Here is a 27,926-nt window from a genome sequence, read left to right on the forward strand (position 1 = left end):
AGAGCTTATCAAGCCTGTGTTTCCATCACATTTGCTCTTCTTCCATTGAACAAAGCAAGTCACATGGTCAAGTCTAGAGTCCGAGAGGGACTGCACAGGAACACAGCAGGAGGTATAATTCATTGGCGCCATTAATGTGATAGTCTGTCATACAAATTATGATTTATCTTGGTAGTTCTCCTTAAACTTCTACAGTTAAAAAAAATAACCCTGGGGCACCCGGATGGCTCAGTCAAGTGTCCGACTTGAGCTCAGGTCATGAGCTCACAGTTCTTGAGTCAAGTCCCACGTCGGGCTCTGTGCTGACAGCTTGAAACCTGGAGTCTGCGTCAGATTCTGTGTCTCCCTCTCTCTCTGCCTCTCCCCTGCTCATGCTCTCTCTCTCTCAAACATTAAAAAAAAAACAACCTTGTTTATACATTAAATATATTGTGTCATGAATTGTAGTTTTTCATTTCCTTAGATTTTTTGGGGTTTGCATTTACCTGGAAAAGTGTTTACTTTGGAGGAAAAAGATGGAGATTACATGCATGTTCTAAACACTTAAAATGCAGTTTCCTAGAGAGAAGTACTGGGATGCTACATAAAAAAATTGGGGAAGTCCAGAGAACTGGTAATGAAAGCCAGAGTCCTAACAGTGCTCTTAGTATTTAGGAATGAGGTGGCCTGGGTTTCGAGCATCATAAGGTCAGAACACAGAAAAACAAGACACAAAACTGTATTTCCAGAACTTTTCTGTGCTGTAAAACTTAATGACACAAAAGAGTATTGAGACAGTGAATTATTAAAAACTTTATTATGTGACAGGAGATTTAAATCTTTAAAATTTTCCCCAAGGATCATAAGTACCCTCTTAGGAAATATAAGAAAAATGCAGATTAATGTGCTCCTTAGTTAACCATATGGCTATGTGTGTATGTATGCATATACACACAAAGTTCCAGGTAGTAATAAATTTTATTTTCTTCCTGTGATTTTTAACATAATGTTGAATTGGAAACTATCAGGATAAGTAGTCCTGATTTTTGCATCTTGACCTATCTTAAGAGAGTAATACATCCAGAGCAGTGATTCTAAGCTCTGATTTCTCGAAATGTTTTAAGAATCCCATAAGCCTATAAATCAACTGAAACAATTTTCTACACTTTAAAAAATAAACACACAAATAAGGCTCACCACAAGAGTCTCTTAATGATAGAGAACTATGGGTTGAAAGGGGGAGGTAGGTGAGAGATGGGCTAGATGAGTGATGGGTACTAAGGAGGGCACTTGTGATGAGCACTATTGTATGCAAGTGATGAATCACTGAATTCTACTGAAACCAATATTGTATGTTAAAATTTAAAAAAATAAGGCATATGCTATAAGTCTATGGCATAATACAACTACCTCGTATTTTGTCGATTTTTATCATAAATTATGAGCAGGAATTTATGATAGTAATAAAGTAGTACTTTATGTGCTTTTCATATTAAGAGTCCCTTAACAATATTCATTATTTCATACAAATCAAAACCACACTTAGATATCACCTCACGCCAGTCAGAGTGGCCAAAATGAACAAATCAGGAGACTATAGATGCTGGAGAGGATGTGGAGAAACGGGAACCCTCTTGCACTGTTGGTGGGAATGCAAATTGGTGCAGCCACTCTGGAAAACAGTGTGGAGGTTCCTCAAAAAATTAAAAATAGATCTACCCTATGACCCAGCAGTAGCACTGCTAGGAATTTACCCAAGGGATACAGGAGTACTGATGCATAGGGGCACTTGTACCCCAATGTTTATAGCAGCACTCTCAACAATAGCCAAATTATGGAAAAAGCCTAAATGTCTATCAACTGATGAAGGGATAAATTGTGGTTTATATACACAATGGAGTACTACGTGGCAATGAGAAAGAATGAAATATGGCCCTTTGTAGCTACGTGGATGGAACTGGAGGTGTTATGCTAAGTGAAATAAGCCATACAGAGAAAAACAGATACCATATGTTTTCACTCTTACGTGGATCCTGAGAAACTTAACAGGAACCCATGGGGGAGGGGAAGGAAAAAAAAAAAGAGGTTAGAGTGGGAGAGAGCCAAAGTATAAGAGACTCTTAAAAACTGAGAACAAACAGGGTTGATGGGGGGTGGGAGGGAGGGGAGGGTGGGTGATGGGTATTGAGGAGGGCACCTTTTGGGATGAGCACTGGGTGTTGTACGGAAACCAATTTGACAATAAATTTCATATATTGAAAAAAATAATAAAACAAAAATTAAAAAAAACTTAAAAACCCTATATTCTTTAAAAAAAAATTCATTATTTCAACATTTAGTAAGCATCAACTATATACCATAACCTCATGTTTCCAATGTTGAGGATAATGCATTGCTAAGTATAAAGAGACAAAGAGTCTACCTTAAAGAGTTTTCCAGGTAAAGTTTCTCTTTGGAGGAAAAAAAAGTGGGAGGGGGTAAGTGGAGTAGTGCTTCTCTAAGAAAGAAGTCTGACCAAGTCCGGAACCCATACAAGAATTAGGCAGAAGTGTTGCCAATAGGAAGGGGAGAAAGAGGATAAGGGAATTCAAAAATTAAGAATGGTAAAAACTGATGCTTTCAAGTAATATACAATTGTCAGATTTCTGCATACAAAGGAAATTACTATACAGATTAAATCACCATTGCACAGGCATTTCTAACATTTTATAAATGTGATTAAAGAGATAAATGGTAAGTTTATGTATGGCAAATAATATAATACAACTAGTATTGTACTAGTCATTGCTGATTACTGGAAGAATATTTTAATTACATCTTAGTACTAAGGGTGTCTTACCAAACAAGTAAATGTAATTTAGCTGGTAAAAATTATGCCTAATATTAGAATGTTGGAATAATAAATGAAAAATAGCCCCTCTCAAATTAGTATGAAGGAATTATGAGCAAAAACAATGAAGATAAAAGGTAACCAATCAGGTACCAAGATATATTATGAAGTGGTAAACAAGTTGGTATATCATTGGATCCGTAAATAGACATATTTTTTTATTTACTTAAATGTGTATAATCTCAGACCCAGAAAACAAAAATATGAGAGAAACTAATGGATTATAAAATGTAAAATTTCTTTATGACCTGATTCTATAACAGTGGTAAAAGAAAACAGACTGAGAGAAGATACTTGTCGACGCATAATAGAGGAGGGTTAAAATCTAGAATAATCTAGAATGTCAAAACACTATTTTTTCATAATAAAAAAACTGCAAAATAGGGAAGCAGATAAAAGATATTAATAGCCAATTTACTTTTAAAAAGATGCTCAGTCTCCCAAGTAATCAGGGAAATTGGTAAAAAATGTAAATTTTTAGAATATGACATATTGACCAAGGTGGGGGAAAATGGGAACTCTCCTACACTGTTGGTGGGAGTGTCAGTGGGTACCAAAGGACAGTTATAAATACGTATTCAAATAAATAGTGCATTTTCCATAATCCCAGAAATACTGGAAGACACTCAACATGTGCCCAGCGCGGTATATATAAGAATATGCATTGTGGTGATGTTTCTAATAAAAATTTGGAGAGATCTAAATTTCCATTTTAGGGAAGTAACTAAATTGTAATATTTTTACATTAGAATAGTATATATCAATGTTTATTAAAAGCTTGAAGTTACATCCCTCTTTATGGGTCTGAAAACTCCCTGACACCCAGTATGTAAGTAATACTTTTCCGCTTTCTCATAGGAGAAAGATGCAGTTAAATTTTAACACCTGGGCAATTTACAACAGGATCTGTGTGTTTTCCAAAAGGATAGATAATGCCTGTGAGAACTCTTTCTTTGTTCATAAAAACGTATTTTTTGAATCATTAATGTATATATTAAAGAGGGAAATATCCCTTAGTGCCTCAAAGGAAATAGGAAAGTTAAGATTGTATGTTGCCTTGTTTCCTAAGTTTCTACCATGGGAAGGAAATAAAAACAGCCAACCCCATGACTTTTCTTTGAACAAGTGTTTTGGGTTTAAAAGGAGGCAAGCCATGTTCCAAGAGAAGTCACTTGTGTTGGATCCATTACCAGCCACATCCATCTTGAGGTTCTGTTCCACCTGTCCTTTCCTTCAGCCGACTAACCCAGGCACACAATATGACTGTGTCAGAATGTGACTGGCAAGATCAGTTACACAAGTATTTATCAAGCCTCTGCTTGTGTCACATTTTCTCATATCATACTGGCCAAAGCAGATCACATAGCTTATCCCAGAGTTAGAGTGGAGTACCCTGCAAAGTTCCATGGCAGAGGACCTAGATATGAGGAAGGCGAGGAAATGGAACCATTTTTGAAATCTATTACATGTACCCCATACTATGTCCAAACAATGTAGATTTCTAGCCTTTTCCCCTCACTTCATGGCACACAGAAAATTATACTTATAGCACACTAGGGGTGCTCTTGGCCAGAAGTGACTTGGCTATCTAAGGACCAAGGGATTAAATATCTAGGTGACCTGTAACCTATTTGCAACACACTGATGTAAAGTCTAAGAGGTATGTGCGTACTCTGAATGTCATTTATAATTAAGGGCTATAATCAATTTTCTTTAAAAAAATTATTGAAAATTTTTATTTTAGAAAACTATACTGTGTCATTGATATCCAAAATGTATAATTATTACCATTTCAGATGTTCATACATGTCATTGCATGAGCTTTTGTTTTATTTATTGTTTAATGTTTATTCATTTTTTGAGAGAGAGCGCAAGTGGGGATGGGCAGAGAGAGAGTGAGACACAGAATATGAAGAAGGCTCGAGGCTCTGAGATGTCAGCAAAGAGCCTGACGTGGTGCTCAGACTCACGAACTGTGAGATCATGACCTGAGCTGAAGTTGGACGCTTAACTGACTGAGTCACCCAGGTGCCCCTGCATCAGCTTTTAAAGTGAACTTTTTTGACTTCTGTGGAAGATGGTAGCATAGGAGGATCCTAGGCTTACCTTGTTCCATGGACATACCTAGATAAAACCCACCTCAGTGTAAATAACCCAGAAAATGACCCAAAGACTGGCAGAACAGACCATCCGCAGCTAAATGTAAAGAAAAGGCCATATTGAAGAGGGTAGGAAGGGCAGAGACATGGTTCAGAGCCAAAGTGTTCAGGCAACTGTCCACAGGAGGGACACCATGGGCACAAAAGGCAAAAGGAGCAGGCCCTGCACCAGGCACCTCAGGCACAGGGGACCTGCACAGGAAAGATGAACACCCTAACATTTGACTTTGAAAACCAGAGGGGCTTAACTTTTGAAGTTCTTACAGTGAGGCTTAAAACCTGGAACTTTACAAATCATGGGGTCAGCTCTGAGAGCCAGAGAGTGACAGGAAACTGTCCCTGCCCTTGAAGAGGCAGTACCACAAACAGCCCCACTTAGATACAGCACAGAAACAGCAAATTGAAAGACTCCTGGGGGTACAGGAGGGAGATTTGTTTGCTAATCTTGAGGCCCATGCTGATGGGTAGTTCTCCAAGAACAAAGGAGCTGGTGGGGGGGGGGGGCTCTCCTCTCACTCCCCACCCCCTCCCACAGCCTAGATACATGGACACCTGTGGGAATGAGCATAGCTTGAACACTTTCTACTTAGCTTGGTAACAGTATGCCCTGGACCTGCATACTTGTGCAGATCTGCCCCCATCTCAGATTCCTCCCACAGCAAACCAGCACCAACCTAACACTGCATGCCCTAAGCCCTGCATTCTCCTATGGACTTGCCCCCTCCAAAACACCTTTGGTATGAGTCCATCCAAAGATGTGTCACAAGCTTGGCAGTGTGCAAGCAGCCCCGATGGGTCAGCACCACCACAAAGTGACTCCTGCTCACGGAGAGGAGAAGATAACCACCACCACACACCCTTCCTGTGGTCCCAGCAGTGGACTGCAGGCCTCTCCCAACAATGACAACTTCTCAGGGACAACACCAGGGAAGCACCCTGCAGTTCTGTGCTGCTGCAGCTCTGGCAAATGCCTGGTCTGACCCTACTCAAGCCCAAAGCAGTCCCATACTGGCCCACTAACACAGGAACAAAACCCTGCCACAATAGACAAAGAGAGCCATTGCAGCTGACTGGACTAAGGGCAAATGCAACTCAGCCACAAGAGTAGGGTGCATGTAAAACACAGGATGACAACCGTGAACTGCCAGGTTCTGGTAAACAGGGAACATTGTAGTGCAGGACACTCCAAGACCTCTGCTTTGTAAGTCCAATACTTTCAAGAGCAGGAGACATAGCTGATTTTCTTAACACACAGAAACAGACCCAGAGTTAGGCAAAATAAGAAGACAGAGGAGTATGTCCCCAATGAGGGAACAGGAAAAAAAAAAGCACAGCAAGAGACTTAAATGAAATGGATATAAGTAATATACTTGATAAAGAATTTAAAGTAATAGTCACAATGATATTCTCTGGACTGGAGTAAAGAATGGAGGGCTTCAGTGAGACTCTCAACAAAGAGATAGAAAGCTTAAAAAAGAACCAATCAGAGATGAAGTACTCAATAAATAGTACTAGAGAAAAAAGAATGGATCAGCAACCTGGAGTGCAGAGTAATAGAAAGCTATCCAGCTGAACAAGAGAGAGAAAAAAGAATAAAAAATGAAAAGAGATTAAGGGATCTCAACAACACCATTAAGCGTAGCAACTTTCCCATTATAGGGATTCCAGAAGAAGAAAGAGAAAAGAGGGCAGAAAATTTATTTTAAGAAATAATAGCTGTAAATTTCCCAATCTGGGGAAGGAAACAGGAATCTCGATCTTAGAGGCACAGAAAGCCCCCAATAAAATCAACCCAGGGAGGTCCATGCCAAGACACATAGTAATTAAAATGACAAAAAATGGTGATAAAGAGAGAATTTTAAAAGCAGTAAGAAAAAAGTTACATACAAGGGAAATCCCATAAGGCTATATCAGCTGATATTTCAACAGAAAATTTGCAGACCAGAAGGGATTGTCCTGATATATTCCAAGTTATGAAAGAAAAAAACCTGCAACCAAGAATACTCTATCCAGCAAGGCTATCATTCAGAATAGGAGAGGTTTCTCAGACAAACAAAAGTGGAAGTAATTCATCACCACTAAACCAGTCTTACAAGAAATGTTAAAGGGGACTCTGGAAATGAAAGACCATAAACAGGAGTAAGAAAATTAGAAAGCACAAAAGCAGGAAAATTAAGTATATCTATAAAAATCCATCAAGGGATTCACAAAATAAAATGATGTAGAGTATGACACTACATACTGGGGGAAGAGGAGTAAAAGTTTAGTGCTTTTAGAATGGTTCAAACTTAAGTGACCATCAAATTCATATAGACTGCTATGTGTATGAGATGTTATATATAAACATAATGGTAACCACAAATCAAAAACCAGTAATAGATACACAAAAAATAAAGATAAAGGAATCCAAGTAGATCACTGAAGGAAACCAGCAAACCATGAGAGAGAAGAGCAAGAACTAGAACATGGAAGAACTACAAAAACAACCATAAAACAAGGAACAAAATGGTGGTAAGTACATACTTATTAATAATTACTTTGCATGTTAATGAACTAAATGTTCCAATCAAAAGACAGAGGGTGATAGAATGGATAAAAAAGCAAGACCCATCTATCTATATGCTTCCTATGAAAAGACTCATTTCAGGCCTAAAGACTCAAGCAGATCTAAAATGAAGAGGGTGGGAAAAGCATTTATCATGCAAATGGAAGTGAAAAGAAAGCTGGGGTAGCAATACTTATGTCAGACAAAATAGATTTTAAAACAAAGATTATAACAAGAGACAGGGAAGGACATTACATAATCATAAAGGAAACAATCCAACAAAAAATATAACTATATATAAAATATATATATTATATATAATATACAAATATATGTGTAAATATTTATGCCACCAATATGAGAGAACCCAAGTACATAAAGTAGCTAATAACAAAAATAAAGGAAGTAATCGATAGTAATAAAATAATAGTAGGGGAATTTAACACCTCACCTACATGAATAGATCATCCAAACAAAATCAACAAGAAAATAGGGGCTTTGAATGACACATTGGGCCAGATGAATTTAATGGATACATTCAAAACACTCCATCCTAAAACAGCAGAATACACAGTCTTTTCAAGTGCGCATGGAACAAACTGGATTATACATTGGTCCAAAAAACAAGTCTCAACAGATTAAGAAAGATTAAAGTCATACTATGCATCTTTTCTGACCCAATCCTATAAACCTAGAAATCAACCACAAGAAAAAATCTGGGAAGAACACAACTACACTGAAGTTAAATAACATGAAGCAATGACTGAGGAAACCAAAAACTCAAAGAAGAAATAAAAAATAAATGGAAACAAATGAAAATGAAAACACATGGTCCAAAATCTTTGGAATGCAGAAAAAGCTGTTCTAAGAGGGAAATTTATAGTAATACAGGTCTACCTCAAGAAGCAAGAAAAATTTCACATAAACAACCTAACCTGACACCTACAGGAGCTAGGAAAAGAGCAAACAAAACCCAAAACCAATAGAAGGAAGGAAATATTAAAGATTAGAGCCAAAATAAATGGCAGAAACAATAACAAAATAGAACAGATTAATAAAACAAAGAGCTGGTTCTTAGGAAAGATCACCAAAATTGACAAAACTTTAGTCAGACTCAAAGAGAGAGTGAGAGACACTGAGAGAGACCAATCTCATATAAACAAAATCAGAATGCAAGAGGAGAAATAACAACTGACATCATAGAAATAAAGAATTATAAGAAAATACTATGAAATATTATATGCCAACAAATTGGACAACCAAAAGAAATGGATAAATTTTTAGAAACCTATAACCTACCAAATCAGGAAGAAACAGAAAATTTGAATAGATTATTAGGGATAAAACTGATGTAGTAATAAAAAAAAATTGCCAACAAACAGTAGTCTAGGACCAGAGTGATTCACAGGTGAATTCTACCAACCATTTAAATAAGAGTTAATACTTATTCTTCTCAAACCATCCCAAAAAATAGAAGAGGAAGAAAAGCTTCCAAATTCATTCTGTGAGGTCAGCATTATCCTGATACCCAAACCAGATAAAAATATTACAAAAAAAAAAAAAAAAAAGCAGAGAACTCTGATAAACACAGATGCAAAAGTACTCAATAAAATGCTAGCAAACCAAATCCAACAAACATTAAAAAAAATAATAATCCACCATACTCAAGTGGGATTTATTCCTAGGATGCAAGGGTGGTTCAATATTTGCAAATCAATCAATGTTATACATCACATCAAAAGAGAAGGGATAAAAACCATAATCATTTCAATGATAAAGAAAACACATTCAACAAAGTACAACATCTATTCATGATAAAAACCCACAATAAACTAGGTTTAAAGGGAACTACTTCAACATAATAAAGGCCATATAAGAAAAACCCACAGCTAGCACTTTGCTCTATGGTGAAAAAATGAGAGATTTCCTCTTAAGATCAGGAATAAGACAAGGATGTCCATTCTCACCACTTCTATTTACCATGGTACTAGAAGTCCTAGCCACAGCAATCAAAAAAAATAAATAAATAAATAAAAGGCATAAAAATGGGTAAGGTAGAAATAAAACTTTCACAATTTGCAGATGACATGACACTACATATATAGAAAACCCTAAAGACTCCATCAAAAACCTACTAGAACTGATAAACGAATTTAGTAATGTTGCAGGATACAAAATCCATATATAGAATTCATGGCATTTATATACACTAATAATGAAATAACCAAAAGAGAAATTAAGAATCCCTTTTACAATTGTACCACATATTAAAATACTTGGGAATAAACTTAATTAAAGATGTGAAAAACTTGTACTCTGCAAACTGTAAAATACCAATGAAAGAAATTAAAGATGACACAAACAAATGGAAAGATATTCCATGCCTGTGGATTGGAAGAACAAATATTGTTAAAATGTCCACACTAACCAAAGGAATCCACACATTTAATGCAATTCCTGTCAAAATATCAACAGCATTTTTCACAGAACTAGAATAAATAATACTAAAACTTGTATAGAACCACAAAAGACCCTGAATAACCAAAGCAATTTTGAAAAAGAACAAAACGTGGTATCATAATCCCTGATTTCAAGATATACTACGAAACTGCAGTAATCAAAGCAATACAGTACTGGCATAAAAGTAGACGCATAGATCAGTAGAACAGAATAAAGACCCCAGAATGAAACCCACAATTATATGGTCAATTAATCTTTGACAAAGGAGGCAAGAATATACAAAAGAAAGAAATCTCTTTAATAAATGGTGTTGGGAAAACTGGACAGCTATATGCAAAAGAATGAAACTGGACCACTTTCTTACACTGTACACAAAAATAAACTCAAAATGCATCAAAGACCTAAATGTGTTACCTGAAACCATAAAAATCCTAGAAGAGAGACAGGTAGTAATTTCAATGACGTCAGCCATAGCAACATTTTTCTAGTTATGCCTCCAGAGGCAAGAGAAACAAAAACAAAAATAAACTGTTGGGACTACATCAAAAGAAAAAGTTTCTATGCATCAAAAGAAACAATCAACAAAACAATAATAGAAGATATTTGCAAACGACATGTTCAAAAAGAGGTTAGTATCCAAAATGTATAACTCCACTAACACTCAACTCAACTAAAAAAAAAAACCCCAAGACTTCTCAATAATCCAATTAAAAAATGGGAAGATGGGGCAACTGGGTGGCTCAGTTGGTTAAGCATCTGAATTTGGCTCAGGTCATGATCTCATGGTTTGTGAGTTCAAGCCCCACATTGGGCTTTGCACTAACAGTGTGGAGCCTGCTTGGGATTCTCTTTCTCTCCTTCTCTCTCTGCCCCTCCCCCACTCACACTTTCTCTCTCAAAATAAATAAACTTAAAAAATAAAAAATAAAAAATGATAAGAAGACATGAACAGATATTTCTCCAAAGATGACACAGATGGCCAACATGAAAAGATGCTCAACATCACTAATCATCAGGAAAATGCAAATCAAAACCACAACAAAGTATCACCTCACACCTATCAGAATGACTAGAATCAAAAACACAAGAAGCAAATGTTGGCAGGGTGTAGAATAAAAGGAATCTTTGTGCCCTGGTGGTGAGAATGCAAACTGGTGCAGCCACTGTAGAAAATAGTATGGAGGTTCCTCAAAAAATTAAAAGCAGGTTACCATATGATCTAGTAATCCCATTATTGGGTATTTACCCAAAGAACACCAAAACACTAATTCAAAGATATATGCACCCCTATGTTTACTGTAGCATTATTTACAATACCAAACTATGGAAGCAACCCAAATGTCCATCAATAGATAAATGGAGAAAGAAGTGGTGTGTGTGCCACACACACACACACACACACACACACACACACCATTATATATAATGGAATATTACTCAGCCATAAAAAAGAATGAAATCTGGATGGAAAATGGATGGATCTGGACAGTATAATGCTAAGTGAAATCAGTCAGTCATAAAAAGACAAATATATGATTTTACTTATGTGGAATTTAAGAAACAAATGAACAAAGAAAAAAAAGTTACAGACCAAAAAAACAGACTGTTAAAAACAGAAAACTGGTGGTTGGCAGGGGAGGTGGGTGAGGGGATAGGTGAAATAGGTGAGGGGAACTAACAGTACACCTACCATGATGAGCATGGAGTAATACACAGAACTGTTGAATCACTCTATGGTACATCTAAAACTAACACAACACCATGTTAATTATACTGGAAATTTTAAACCTTACTGAAGTATGGTTTGTACACAATATTATGCTTATTTAACGTACAATTGGATCCATTTTAATATATTTTGGTATAAATTATACATATGTGATAATATGTAATGTATATTACATGTGTATTCGTATATACTTAGTGAAATAATCACTATAAAATAAATCTGGAGTGGCTATATTAATATCACACAAAATCAATTTCAGACCAAAGAATTATACCAAGGATAAAGAAGACCGTTTCATAACAAGGGTCAGTTATGCAAGAGGACATAAAAAAATGTTTAAAGTTTATGTATCTAATAACAAAGCTTAAAGATACACAAAGCAAAGACTAATAAACTATAGGAATAAACAAAAAATCAATAATTACAGTGCAGATTGGAATACACTTCTTTTGGTCATTGATAAAAATAAGCAGGCAGAAAATCAACAAGGATATAGAAAATTCAAGTTATGCTATCAACCAAGTTGACTTGATTGAAATTTATAAAAACATACTATCCAACAACAGAATATTCTTTTTTTATTTAAAAAAAATTTTTAGCATTTATTTATTATTCAGAGACAGAGAGAGGCAGAGCATGAGCAGGGGAGGGGCCGAGAGATGGGGAGAATCCGAAACAGGCTCCAGGCTCTGAGCTGTCAGCACAGAGCCTGACGCGAGGCTTGAACCCACAAACCACGAGATCATGACCTGAGCCGAAGTCAGATGCTTAACCAATGGAGCCACCCAGGCGCCCCGAGTAATATTCTTAATCTTAATAAACATTCTTAAGTGCAAACATCATATTTATCAAGATAGACTGTGTTCTGGACCATAAAACAAATCCCAATAAATCAACAAGTATCAAGACATGTCCTCTGAGCAAAATAGAATTAAATTAGAAATCAGTAACAGAAAGCCCTTTAGAAAATCGCCAAATACTGTGAAATTACATACAGACTTGTAAATAATTCAAATAAAAAATATCAAACAGTAATCAGAAAGTGTTCAAAATGAATATAAATGAGAACTATTAAAATTTGTGATGTTGTTATAGCAGTATTTAAAGGCAATTTGTAGCACTGAATGCTTTTGTTAGAAAAGAAGAAAGATCTCAAGTCAATGACCTTAGCTTCTAATTTCAAAAACTAGAAAAAGTGGAAGCTCAACCCAAAGTAAGTGGCAAAAAAGAAATAGTAATTATTAGATTATAAATCAATGAAATAAGAATCAAGAAAATCAATGAAACCAAAACTTGGTTCTTAGTAAGAATTGATAAAATTAACCTGCAGCTAAGCTCATCAGGAAAAGAAAAAAGGAGGAGAAAAATTACCAATATATTCTATTCCATTGGTCTATGTGTCTGTTTTTGTGCCAGTACCATGCTGTCTTGATGATTACAGCTTTGTAAAGGCTAAAGTTTTGATGATTACAGCTTTGTAAAGGCTAAAGTCTGGGATTGTGATGCCTCCCACTTTGGTCTTCTTCAATTATTACTTTGGCTGTTCAGGGTCTTTTGTGGTTCCATACAAATTTTAGGATTGCTTGTTCTAGCTTCGAGAAGAATGCTGGTGCAATTTTGATTGATATTGCACTGAATGTGTAGATTGCTTTGGGTAGTATTGACATTTTAACAATATTTATTCTTCCAATCCATGAGCATGGAATGTTTTTCCATTTATTTGTATCTTCTTCAGTTTCCTTCATAAACCTTCTATAGTTTTCAGCATACAGATCTTTTACATCTTTGGTTAGGTTTATTCCTAGGTATTTTGTGCTTCTCGGTGCAATTGTGAATGGGATCAGTTTCTTTATTTGTCTTTCTGTTGCTTCATTATTAGTGTATAAGAATGGAATTGATTTCTGTACATTAATTTTGTATCCTGCGACTTTGCTGAATTCATGTATCTGTTCTAGCAGATTTTGGTGGAGTCTATTGGGTTTTCCATGTATAATATGTCATCTGCAACAAGTGAAAGCTTGACTCCATTTTTGCCAACTCCAGAATTGGACCAACAAAAGTATAGCCAACTAATCTTTGACAAAGTAAGAAAGAATATCCAATGGAAAAAAGACAGTCTCTTTAGCAAATGGTGCTGGGAGAACTGGACAGCAACATGCAGAAGAATGATACTAGACCACTTTTTTATACCATTCACAAAAATAAACTCAAAACGAATGAAGGACCTGAATGTGAGACAGGAAACCATCAAAACCTTAGAGAAGAAAGCAGGAGAAAACCTCTCTGACCTCAACCACAGCAATTTCTTACTTGACACATCTTAAAAGGCAAGGGAATTAAAAGCAAAAATGAACTATTGGGACCTCATCAAGATAAAAAGCTTCTGCACTACAAAGGAAAAAATCAACAAAATTAAAAGGCAGTCAACAGAATGGGAAAAGATATTTGCAAATGACATATCAGACAAGGGCTAGTATCCAAAATCTATAAAGAACTCACCAAACTCCACACCTGAAAAATAAATAATCCAGTGAAGAAATGGGCAGAAGACGTGAATAGACACTTCTCTAAAGAAGACATCCAGATGGCCAACAGGCACATGAAAAGATGCTCAGCGTCACTCCTCATCAGGGAAATACAAATCAAAACCACACTCAGATATCACCTCATGCCAGTCAGAGTGGCTAAAATGAACAAATCAGGAGACTATACATGCTGGAGAAGATGTGGAGAAACGGGAACCCTCTTGCACTCTTGCTGGGAATGTAAACTGGTGCAGCCACGCTGGAAAACAGTGTGGACGTTCCTCAAAAAATTAAAAATAGACCTACCCTATGACCCAGCAATAGCACTGCTAGGAATTTACCCCAGGGATACAGGAGTGCTGATGCATAGGGGCACCTGTACCCCAATGTTTATAGCAGCACTCTCAACAATAGCCACATTATGGGAGAGCCTAACTGTCCATCAACTGATGAATGGATAAGGAAGTTGTGGTTTATATATACAATGGAACACTACTTGGCAATGAGAAAGAATGAAATCTGGCCTTTTGAGCAACTTGGGTGGAACTTGAGAGTGTTGTCCTAAGTGAAATAAGTCATACAGAGAAAGATAGATACCCTATGTTTTCACTCTCATGTGGATCCTGAGAAACTTAACAGAAGACCATGGGGGAGGGTAAGGGGGAAAAAAGTTACAGAGAGGGAAGGAGGCAAACAATAAGAGACTCTTAAAAACTGAGAATAACCTGAGGGTTGATGGGGGGTGGGAGGGAGGGGAAAGTGGGTGATGGGCACTGAGGAGGGCACTTGTTGGGATGAGCACTGGGTGTTGTATGGAAACCAATTTAACAATAAATTTCATTAAAAAATTACCAATATAAAGGAATGAGAGAAGTGAAATTACTACAAATTCTACAGATATTTTAAAATATGAGAATATTATAAACAACTTTATTCCAATAATTGGAACAATTCAGAAAACATGGACAAATTCTTTAAAAGACACAAGTGACCAAAGCTGAGTCAAGAAGCTTTATATCTATGTCTAAAATGAAACTTATAGTTAAGAATCTTCCCACAAAGACTCACAGACCAGATGGCACCACAAGTGAATTCTACCAAGTATTTGAAGAAATAATATCAATTCTACACAAACTTTTAGAAAATTGAAAAAGAGGGAATATTCCCCATCTATTTAAAAAATCCAGCATTATCCTGATACCAAAACCCAGCAGAGACAATACAATAAAGGAAAACTATATGCTAATATCCTTCATGAACATGAATGCAACAATTCTTATCACAATTTTAGCAACTTAAAGGATTAAATAAAGGATATAAAAAGGATAATACATTATGGCCAGGTAGAGATTATCTGAGCAATGAAAGTTTGGTTTTAGATTTTAAATACACCTCAATGAAATTTACCATATCAATGGACTAAAAAAACTAACAAACATAAGATCTTATCTGTAGGTATTTAAAAAGTTTTGGATAAAATCTAACATTCTCATGAAAAACTTACAGCAAACTGGAAATGAAAGGGAAATTCTTCAACCTGATACAGGTAACATAATACTTAATGGTGAAAGACTTAGCACTTTCCCCACTGCTGCACTCCCCTATCCTTCCCACCAAGATCAGAAACAGGGTAAGAATCTCTGCTCTCACCACTTCTATTCAAAATTGTACTACCAGGTTCTAATTTGTACACTCAGGCAAGAAAAATAAAAGACATCCAGATTTGAAAAGAAGTAAAGCTGTCTTTCTCCACATGTAACATGATCATTTGTGTTGAAAATCCTTTGGAATTTATAAATAAATACAAAATAAAAACAAACTACTACAACTGTTAGTTTATTAAAGTTGCAGGAAACAATATCAATATACAAAACTCAACTATTTCCATATCCTACCAACCAACAATCAGAAACTGATGTAAAAACAGTAGCACAGTTAGTTGTGGTGAGATGTTTCCACAGGTTTATCTATAGACTTGATTCAATCAATCAAACAGTCCTAACATGCTTTTTTCTTTTTAGGTAAAATATGGTACAAAGGACCTAGAATACCAAAAAGAATAAAAAAGTCTTAAACCACCAGATTTTAAGGTTTATTATAAAGCTATAGTAATCAAGACAATGGACAACATGGTATTGGCATCAAAACAGATGAAGTGATTGATAAAATGGAGAGTCCAAGTACAGATGTAGATATATGGACATACATGATCAATTGAATTTAGACAAAAATATGAAGGCAATTCACTGGAGAAAGGATAATTTCATCTCCCAAATTGGTGTTGGAACAATTGGATATCTATTTTCACCTTTTTATTAGAGTGAATAATGGTTACCCAAAGATATCAGGTAATAATCCCTGAAACCTATAAATATTACCATATAAAGAAAAAATGATGATGTTAAAGATTTTACATGGAGAGATTATCCTGGATATCTAGGTGGACCCTAAATTCAATGACAGTGCCTTTATAAGAAAGAGATAGAGGGAGATTATAAACACAGAGAAGAGGTTATGTGAAGATGCACACCAAAATTGGAGTGATGTCCACAAGGTAAGTATTCTGACAGCCACCAGAAGCTAGAAGAGGCAAATAATGGATTCTCCTCCAGATCATGCAAAGAGAGTATGGCCTTCCTGACATGTATATTTTTAATTTCTGACCTCAGATCTATGAGAGTATATGTTTCTATAATTTTAAGTCACCAATTTTGTGGTAATTTATTATAGTGGTCATAAGAAACAGCCTTGTACCAAAATTAAAATGGATCATAGATTTAAAATTTACATTTTAACTTTGTAACTTCTAGAAAATAAAAGAAAATCTTTGTAACATGAGGCTAGGCAAAGATTTCTTGCTTAGGACACCAAAAAGGAAGATCCATTGACGAGAAAATTGATTAATTGAACTTTAAGATATTATGTTCTTTGTAAGATTTAGAATGAAAGACAAGCCACAGACTGGGAGAAACTTTTGTAAATCACTTATCTAATAAAGGACTAGTATCCAAAGTTATAAATAACTCACTCAAACTCATCAAAAATCGGTAAGAAAATAATCAAACGAGGAGCACCTGGGTGGCTCAGTCTGTTAAGTGTCCAACTCTTGGTTTTATCTCAGGCCATGGTCTCACGATTTCGTGGGTTGGAGCCCCAAGTCAGCTGACACAGAGCCTGCTTGGGATTCTCTCCCTCTCTATCTGCCTCTCCCCCACTTGCTCTGTCTCTCTCAAAAATAAATAAATAAACTTAAAAAAAATAATCAAATGAATAAATGTTTTTAAATGGGCCAAAGTATTAAACAGACATCACGTCAAAGGAGATATAGGAGTAGTAAATATGCAAATGAAAAGATGCTCAACATTATTACTTGTTAGAAAATTGCAAAATGAAAACGTAATAAGATATGACTACATAGCTATTGAAATGCCTCAAATTTAAGACTGACCATATCTAGCATTGGCAAGGAGTAACTGGAATTCTCATACACTGCTGACTGGAATTGTGAAATGGAAAATCACTTTGGAAAATAGGCAATTTTCTAGAATGTTAAACATATCTACCTCATGGTTGAACCATTTCACTTACCCATTCTCTTACCCAAGAGAAATGAAAGTATATTCCCATGCAAAGACTTATACATGGCCAAATCATTTGTAATAGTCAAACCTGAGAATAAACCAAATGTCCATCACAGATGAATAAATTCACTGTGAGATATCTATGCAATAGACTGTGACATGGTAATAAAAAATAAACTATTGATATAATTAACATGGATGAATCAGAAAATAATTATGCTGAGTGAAACAAGCCAAAGTATATACTAAATTACTTAATTTGTATAAAATTCTATAAAGTGCCAACAAATTTATATTGATAAGAAACAGATCAGAGGTTGCTAAGTGGGAGGGGTCAAAGGAAGATTATAAAGGGTCATAAGGAAACATTTTGAGGTAGTAGATGTGTTGTCTTAATTGTGATAATTTTATGAGGGAATATGTAAGTCAAACTTTATTCAAGAGTATGCTTTAAATGTGCAGTTTAGGGGCGCCTGGGTGGCTCAGTTGGTTAAGCGTCCGACTTCAGCTCAGGTCATGATCTCACGGTCCGTGAGTTCGAGCCCCACGTTGGGCTCTGGGCTGATAGCTCAGAGCCTGGAGCCTGCTTCCGATTCTGTGTCTCCCTCTCTTAATTTAATAAAATTAAATTAAATTTTAATTTAAAATTAAAATTTTAAGGATTAGGTTTTGAATTTTATCAAAATGTCATTCTATTGGTATAATCATGTTTTTTACTCTATTCTTTTATTAATAACTTGTATTGCAATAGCATTTTAGTACACATTTCCTATATTTTGGGCATCAGTATCCATGCCCCTTTATTTTGGTAGCTATCCCGTAATTTCTTTCTGAAACCATGTGCTTGTATGTCACTGGCTCCATTCTTGGCACCATTACTTAAAGCTAAACTAATCAGTACTTTGCCATGCACTGGTTATGATGATTGGCTCATAAAAGGACACCTGATTCATTCAGAACCAATGATTCACGATGAGCATTTACTGTAACTTCTGGCACAAAGACATGCTGCTGGATAGGAGAATGAAGCGATATAAACAGAACCAAATTTGTCACTATAGTAAGTTGAAAATGTCTCAAAATATGGGACCAACAGAGGGATGGAGCTAAGAGGCTGTGTGAGAGAAAATAGACCCTGATTATATCATCTAGTGTACCTAGTAGTGTATAAAGCTAGATCTATTCTTGGATGTTTGGGTAATGTGAGTCATAAGATATCTTTTTGCCTAAGACTTTTGGTCAAAAGAAGCCTGATTCCAAGATGAGAAATTCTTTTAATATGTAACTATGCTCTTCACATTGAGATTTTATTCTAGATTTTTACATCTGAGTTTATGGATGATAGTTAAATTATGTTTTTATCAACAGCAGCAGTAAATATGGGTATGTAAATAAATTACAAGTGCTTTTGAGAAGGGGAAATTTTTTTCCATGTCAAAATAGTTCTGCTACTCTCCTCAAAAATGTATATTTATGAAAATAAATTTAGAAAACAACTTATTTGGTACCAGGGAGGGAAGATAAAAGATTTATGAGATCCTTCAATTCTGAAACTATATTTTCTGACTTTGCCATTTTTTCCATGTGCCCACACTACAAATTTACTCTAAATGGGAGAAAAATCTGTAGAATATTGTATTTTTAAGCCATTTAAATGTTTTCTATAATTATTTTTTTTAATTTGAAATTCATTTCAATGCTTGCTAAAATATCCGTTAAAGGTATTTATTTCTGGAAAAATGGTACCAGGGGAATATTGAAGAAGACTGAATATATTCTTGACATTAAAACAAATATTGCTCTTTTACCTGCCATGTGTATTTCCCCCAGGAAAAATATGGTTTGGCATGCAATGTTAATTCAGTCACTGAAATTATGAAATGAACAACTCTGAAATAAATGTTATTCTTCTCTGGTCCTTTACTCAATAGCACATATATTTTCAGTGTTTTTCTCTGTCTGCAAATACATACCTTGCTAAAGGAAAAAAGAATGAGGATATCTTAATGGAAGTACAAGGTAATAAAAGTATGAAGTGTATCCTCTAATGTTGGTATAATAGATTTTACTGGTACTTCGGGAACCCAGTTGGAACCAGATAGGAGGAAAAACAACTGAGAAATCAAGAATGGCAAACAAAATGGAAAGCTAAAAGGAAAACAGCCTGGCAGTTCCTTAAAAGGTTAAGCATAGAATTACCATAGGACCCACCAATCCCAAGCCTGGGTATAAACCCAAAAGAAATAAAAACTAGTACATAAATATTCATAGTAGCATTACTCATAATAGCCAAAAGTATAACAAATGGATGGATGGATAAATATGTGATAGATCCATACAGTGGGATATCATTGGGCAACAAAAAGGCATACATACTACAGCATGTATTGAAAATATGCTATGTTTTTGAGTAACTTTGCTAAGTGTCAAAGATATCAAAATGTGAACACAGATCTTCAAGTTTTGTTTAGTAAAATAAACATGATTTAGGAAGTTGGCTTTTCTCCAATACCTACTCTGTAAAATGGGGACAATAATACATTCCCCACAGAGTTGTAAGGATTATAGATTATATAGAGTGCCTAATTATCCATATATGCTGGTTTCCTCAAAAGGCTTTATAGTGTCTTAAAGAATACACAACTGATAAATAAGAAATAATTGCAACAGCATGATATTGGATGTTAGATAAGTTTTTTCCCCTATAATTGGCTTCTAAGCTCACAGAAAGAGAATAAAGATTGTTAAGCAGGTTACTTGTAGCCTTGAGGAACCAGCTGTTGAGGGCACCAAGGCTTGCTGAGAGGCCAGTGTTCCCAGAACCTATACTACCAGCATTCATACTCCTACTACCTCTAGGTAATTTTCGAGAACTTAGATGGAGAGAGAAATTTCCCAGTTGGAGAAGGGAGAGAGAGAGAATTCCTGACAAGTTTTCCTCCCTAAGGAGATGCTGAGAATTCCTTGTAAAGCTTGGAGGTATCAAAGAAGAATAATTGCATTTGTTTTCTAGTCAGATTTCTGCTTAGCTATCAGGGTTTTCCACCTGTCCTTTGCTACTGGAACAGGGTAAAGAGCAGTGTAGACAGATGATTTAGTGGTGGGATACCAGTGAGGAAAAGGGACAAGAACCCTGAACTGAGCTCCTGATGCCTAAGAAGCATGGAGAAAGGTTCTCTTCATGGCTGTAGGCACTAGTGTTAGGAGTAAAGAGAATCAATGAGATTGGAAGCCAGAGATTCTCCAAGGACAGACACAGTACGTGACACTGAAGCACTATATCTGAGAGCAGCTGCAAAGTGGGTGCAGTTATATGGGAGTAAGGTAGACTATCTCACAGGGGCAACCTTGATTCTGAAAGTCTCAGGGATGAGGGGAGATGGAATGAAGTTGGCTAGATATTTGCACGTTAGTAATAGCAGCAATAGATCATGATATAGTGATTCAGCACCTGGCTACTGCAACCAGACTGCTTAGATTCATACACTCAGGATTAGGGGCAAGTTGTAGAAGGAATACATCGTCTTTAAGTTGGGACATCCTGTGCTAGAGGTCCAACCTTTTAAACTTCTTTGAAAACTTTCTGTAAGTTAAGGACAGAAAATTCTTTCAAAAACAACAAATAAACCCCTTGGGATATTGAAATAGAAGATAGACTAACAACACTATGTTAAATTTAAACATTCATCTAGGGGCGCCTGGGTGGCTCAGTCGGTTAAGCGGCCGACTTCAGCTCAGGTCACGATCTCACGGTCCGTGAGTTCAAGCCCCGCGTCGGGCTCTGGGCTGATGGCTCAGAGCCTGGAGCCTGCTTCCGATTCTGTGTTTCCCTCTCTCTCTGCCCCTCCCCCGTTCATGCTGTGTCTCTCTCTGTCTCAAAAATAAATAAACGTTAAAAAAAAATCTTAAAAAAAAAAATAAACATTCATCTAAATTACAGGTTGGAATCTTTGCCTTAAAGTACATAGGAGCCACAAGCATTTCAAAAATCTATTTCTTAAAGGTAATAACAATATTACAGCTAATATGTAAATAGCACCTACTATGTACCAGCCATTGTTCTAGTACTTTACATATTAACTCTTTTCTCATAACAATCCTATTATTCTACTAAAGAGGAAACTAGGACATGGAATTTAAGTAACCTGCCTTAGTTATATAGCAGTAAGTGGCAGAGCCTGGATTTGAACCAAGGCAGTACGGACTCTAGGGAGCTCTTAACCACTTTTTAAATCTGCTTTACATGCACAGGTAGTGAATTGTCCACATACTTCTTGATGATGGTGGTGGTGGTGGTGATTTCTTGTCATATATGTCCCAAGTCTCTAGGATTTTAAACAGATGGAATTTTGGACATAATTATATTTCTCAATTATTGCTTTTATTTTATTGCTTGGTTAACTTTTCTTGGGGTTATCTGTATTCAATATCTTCAGATACAGAGGCTTTGGGAAAGTGAGTAATTAAACATATTTAAGTCAAAAAATAAATTAAAAATGTTTAATCAATGAGAAAATTTGGTTTACGATTTTAGAAATTCATGATTTCACCCCATGCTTGTTGCAGTGGGTCTAGATAATTTCAATTGTGGTTTCCATACCATTGCTTTTGAATTTCTTCCAGGTGCATGCTTTTTAATGGTTTCCCCAGGGATCTGACAAATGGCCAGCCCCAGCTGTATGATAATTCTAATGAGGCCTAACAGGGTCATTAAAGTTTGGGATGATGAGAAGAAAAACTACTATCCAACTGCTTCTGAACAACCTTCATTAAGCAATCCTTCTTGCATAGTTTTTTTATTCTCTTTTCTCCAGGTTTTGGCTCCCCGTCTCCCCCCTATTTTAACCTTGAGTATTTTAGTTCTCAAGGAATAATTTCAATCTATGTTGAATACTGGGCTAAAGGTACTTATTTAATTACCCAAAGACCATGTTTTACAAAGATAGCAGCCACCTAAGCCCCCAGATTTACCCAGCATCCATGAGTCATTAAGAAAGCAGGAGAGCCTGTTGACCTATTTGTCAAATCTGCCCACTGCAGAGTCGGATGCAGTGACAGATTTTTGAAAGGAGTGAACTTCTTTGTAGCAATTTAACTAGTGGTTTCTACAGCATTCCTGGTAGGACTCTGGAATGATGACTCCTAAGAATTGACTCATTGTAGGTAGCTAAAGAAAGCAGTACAACTCATCTGTCCCTTAGCAAGTGTTCTCACTTTGATGTTAACCAGTATTGATCCTAGGTCTGAAGGCAAGCATACTAACTTTTTAAACTGATGTGAAATTAGAAACTGCAGTCAGTTCATTGTCATCAAAAACCAAATATAAGGGTGGAGTTGGAAATGTAACTTTTAATAAATAAGAAAATTCAACATTACCATAAGCATTATAAGTGGTTTAAAGAGAGGCTTTGGCAACTGTACTCCTTAATTTTCTCTAAGAATTATATTGAAAATCATATTTTAAAAACAATTATATATTGATATCATTATTATGCTTTTACCTTCACTCAGATGGAAATAATAATTTTGTAAGTACACTAGCATATATTCATACAATAAAATACTATGAAGATATTAAATATTATTATGAAGAACTTTTATTCACATGGGAAAATGCTTATGGTCTAAAGTGAGGTGAATAAGGTAGAATATGAAATTGGGTATGATTTATTACCTCAAATATCCAAAACTTTACTTTTTAAAAAGAAATTAGCAGAAAATGTTATACAATATGTTAAAATCCTAGCTACCATCAGACTTTGAAAGAGAATTTTATTAGGAAGTTATCCTAATAAGACATTTGGAAACACCAGCAGTTTTCATGGAGCTAGAACAAATAATTCTAAAATTTGTATGAAACCAGAAAAGACCCCAAATTGCCAAAGTAATGTTGAAAAGCAAAAGCAAAGTAGGAGTCCTTATAATTCTGGACTTCAAGCTGTATTACAAACTATGGTACTGGCATAAAAACAGGCATATAGATCAATGGAATAGAATAGAGAACCCAGCATTGGACCCACAAATGTATGGCCAACTAATCTTCAACAAAGCAGAAAAGAATATCCAATGGAAAAAAGACAGTCTCCTCAGCAAATATTGGGAAAACTGTACACCAACATGCAGAAGAATGAAACTGGACAACTTTCTTACACCATGCACAAAAATAAATTGAAAATGGATGAAAGACCTAAAGGTGAGACAGGAAACCATGAAAATCCTAGAGGAGAAAGCAGGCAAAAATTCTCTGACCTCAGTTGGAGAAACTTCTTACTAGACACATCTCCTGAAGCAAGGGAAACAAAAGCAAAAATGAATGACTGGGACTTCATCAAGATAAAAAACTTCTCCACAGTGAAGGAGACAATCAACAGCTCTAAAAGGCAACTGACAGAATGACAGAAGATATTTGCAAATGGCATATTACATAAGGGTTAGTGTCCAAAATCTATAAATAACTTATTAAACTCAACACCACAAAAATAAATAATCTGGTTAAGAAATGGGCAGAAGAAATAAACAGACATTTCTCCAAAGAAGACATACAAATGGCTAACAGACACCATGAAAAAATGCTCAACATCACTCACCATCATGGAAATACAAATCAAAACCACAATGAGATACCACCTCACCCCCGTCAGAATGGCTAAAATTAACAACTCAGGAAACAACAAATGTTGGTGAGAATGCAGAAACAGGAATCTTCTTGCACTGTTGGTGGGAGTGCAAACTGGTGCAGCCCCTCTGGAAAACAGTATGGAGTTTTTCTCAAAAAGTTAAAAATAGGACTACCCCACCACCCAGCAATTGCGCTACTAGGTATTTATCCAAAGGTTACAAAAATACTGTTTTGATGGGACACATGTACCCTGATCTTCTTTATCTGCACTATCAACAATAACCAAACTGTGGAAAGAACCCAAATGTTCACTGACTGATGAATGGATAAATAAGATGTGATATGTATGTAAGATGGAATATCGCTCAGTCATCAAAAAGAATGAAATCTTGTCATTTGCAATGACATGGACAGAAATAGAGTATATTATGCTAAGCAACATAAGTCAGAGAAAGACAACTACATATGATGTTACTCATATGTTCACTAAGATGAACATAGGGGAAGGGAAGAAAAATAAGATAAAAACAGAAAGGGAGGCAAACCATAAGAGGCTCAACTATAGAGAACAAACTGAGGATTGCTGGGAGGAGGTGGGTGGGGATGGGCTGAATGGTTGATGGGTATTAAGGAGGGCACTTGTGAGGAGCACTGGGTGTTACGTGTAAGTGAAGAATCACTAAATTCTATCCATAAAAACCAATACTACATCATGTTAACTAACTTTAAATAAAATCTTGGAAGACAAATACAGGTTTCTAGGTGAATCAATTACAGTTGAAAACCACAGATCTAACAGACAACAGGAACCACTGAAATTTTTTACCATTGTCTGGTATACATTAAATTAGTAATAAAAATGTACAAATGAATGAATGTTGACACTATACCACCAGATCCCCTTGTTATGGGTTATAAAGTTTTGTTCATGTTTTATTTAAAAAAAAAAGACATTCAAAGTGAAGTTGAATAAGTGAGATGTAAAGGCAACAGATTGTGATTAATAAATCTCCATGTACAGGGAAATGGATTTAATTTTCTTAGTATTACTAATGAGAAAGGGAAAAAGGAGAAAGAAAAGGGTAGGAGATGGGAGAGAATGAAATGATGTTAAAAGGCAATGAGATATGCAACATGGCTGTGCCTCAGGACACAGCCTTCATCAAACCTGTAGTGCAGTCTTCTAAACTCACAAATGTGATTTTTAGAGAGGTTGTTGATAGAAGAGGCTGTCATGTGCTGGGGTTTGTTCATGGAGTGATACATGAAATATGCAGGATGTTGGGCCCCCATCAATGCTGGGTCCCCATTGCAGGAGTGGTGGAGATAATGTAAACTTTGCAGGAATTGACTAATGTCTTTGGAGGGGTTGTGTATGGTTTTGGTTTTCATAAGTGATGGGTTCAGAACAGAGTTGGAGGGTGGTTAGGAAATTTCACTCACATTAGAATCACCAGCTTTATACCCACATTAAAAACTATTTTAAGCAAGGAATTTGATTGTAAGTGACAGAAGCACTTGTTGAAAGGGTTTGAGATGCATGAATCTGGGACCTGGGAGCTTGAAGGAGAACTTAAACACCACTGACGCACATGCTTTATTGATTCTCTATTGCTAGTGTATCAGCTTCATTCTCTCCTGATGCTCACTGGATTTCTCCATCTGCTATAATGTGACTGTCAACACTTTACAGTATTATATCCTAACAGCTTTGTGATTAGCTTAAGTTGGAAAAAATCAGCTGATGGCACAGATGGGCTTGACTTGATTTGTGTGCTCATCTTTGTGTGTGTGTGTGTGTGTGCAATCATCTCTTTTTAATCACTGTGGCTAAATGAGCAAGTTTCTCTAAAGGTTCAGTTGTGGAGTAGGGATTCGGCCTGATACTAGATTAGAGGAGGCCAAACAGAGCCCATAGGAGGATTCAGAGCCTAGCTGGTCTCCATAATACAAACAAGCAAGCAATAAAACACCCAAGTACAAAGAGTACAAAGAGCCATAAATCAGGAATTTTAAACACTGTCATATGGCTCCAGGGGAAATAGCTATAACCATGGATTGTCTGAGGCCTACTAACCCTTCGGGCTATAAAGATCAGAATGTGTGGATGCCGGTTGTACAATCATCCAAGAAGAGTTTTCCACATTACTCAATCTTTAGATCCATACAAGATCACATTCTAATATGGACTGACAACCAGAAGATCATGTAATAAGCATTTAATAAGTACATAGGAAATCTCCTAAATAAATAAACAAGAAAACAAATAACAAAACCAATAAGCTTCCCTAGCAATTCCATAATTCTTGAGGGAGTCCTTATCTCTCTGCAAGACAGCTAATCTTCCTTCCTTCCCCCTTACCTCTTCTCAGACTCCGTAAAAACCACTTCTCCTGTGCCCTTCTACATGTCTTTGGGTTTTGCTCTTTGCTGGCAGCAGCTTATCAGATAAACTCATCTGTGCTAATGTGTGACTTCACCCAGGTAACAGGGCTTATTGTTGACTACAAAGGATAAATCTACCTTGTATCCAAACCGTCCCCCTGGGCCAAATTACTTTCCTCTAAAATGCCAGTGTATTTTTCATTAAATTGCTTTCAAATCCTTCAGGTTATTAGGTTTATGGCAGCCCCATTAAGCAGAACAATAATGATTTATGTAAGCAGTTAAGCCAGAATCTTTGTTCTGTTCAATAAAAACCTTCACGGGTCTGCTGCTGGGTTCTTAGGTCTTGTAGCCTTGCATTGTAAGATTATTACTCTATGACTTAGATGATCTCCCTATTTTGTTTCCCAAAAGCCTATCAGCCCTCCGTGGAACTGTTAATCAGAATTCACAGCATAGAAAACATGGCTGTGATGTTCAAGTCTCTGCCTACCAAGCTGCAGGGCCTTTGAATCAGGAGAGAGACATCTTATAAAACTTCCAGATCTACCCCTTTATGGGCCTTGTGACTTAGCGTCTGTCTCTCTCTTTTTTTTCTTTTCTTTTTAAATTATTATTTTTATTTCAAAACAATTTTTTTAAATGTCTATGCACCCCTGAGAGACAGAGAGAGATAGAAAGCGAGTGGGGGAACAGCAGAGAGAGAAGGAGACACAGGATCCGAAGCAGGTTCCAGGCTCCTAACTATTACCACAGAGCCCAATGTGGGTCTCAAACCCGCCAGATCATGGCCCAAGCCGAAGTTGGCCACTTAATCAACTGAGCCACCCAGATGCCCCTATTATTTTTTTTTAAGTATAATTTATTGTCAAGTTAGCTAACATACAATGTATATAGTGTGTGCTTGGCTTCAGGAGTAGATTCCCATGATTCATTGCTTACATAGAGCACCCAATGCTCATTTCAACAAGAGCTCTCCTCAGTGCCCATCACCCATTTCCCACTCTCTACCGCCCCTCCCCCAACACCCTCAGTTTGTTCTCTGTATTTGTCT

The sequence above is a fragment of the Panthera uncia genome, chromosome F2 (genome assembly GCF_023721935.1).
Source record: "Panthera uncia isolate 11264 chromosome F2, Puncia_PCG_1.0, whole genome shotgun sequence".
NCBI lineage: Eukaryota > Metazoa > Chordata > Mammalia > Carnivora > Felidae > Panthera > Panthera uncia.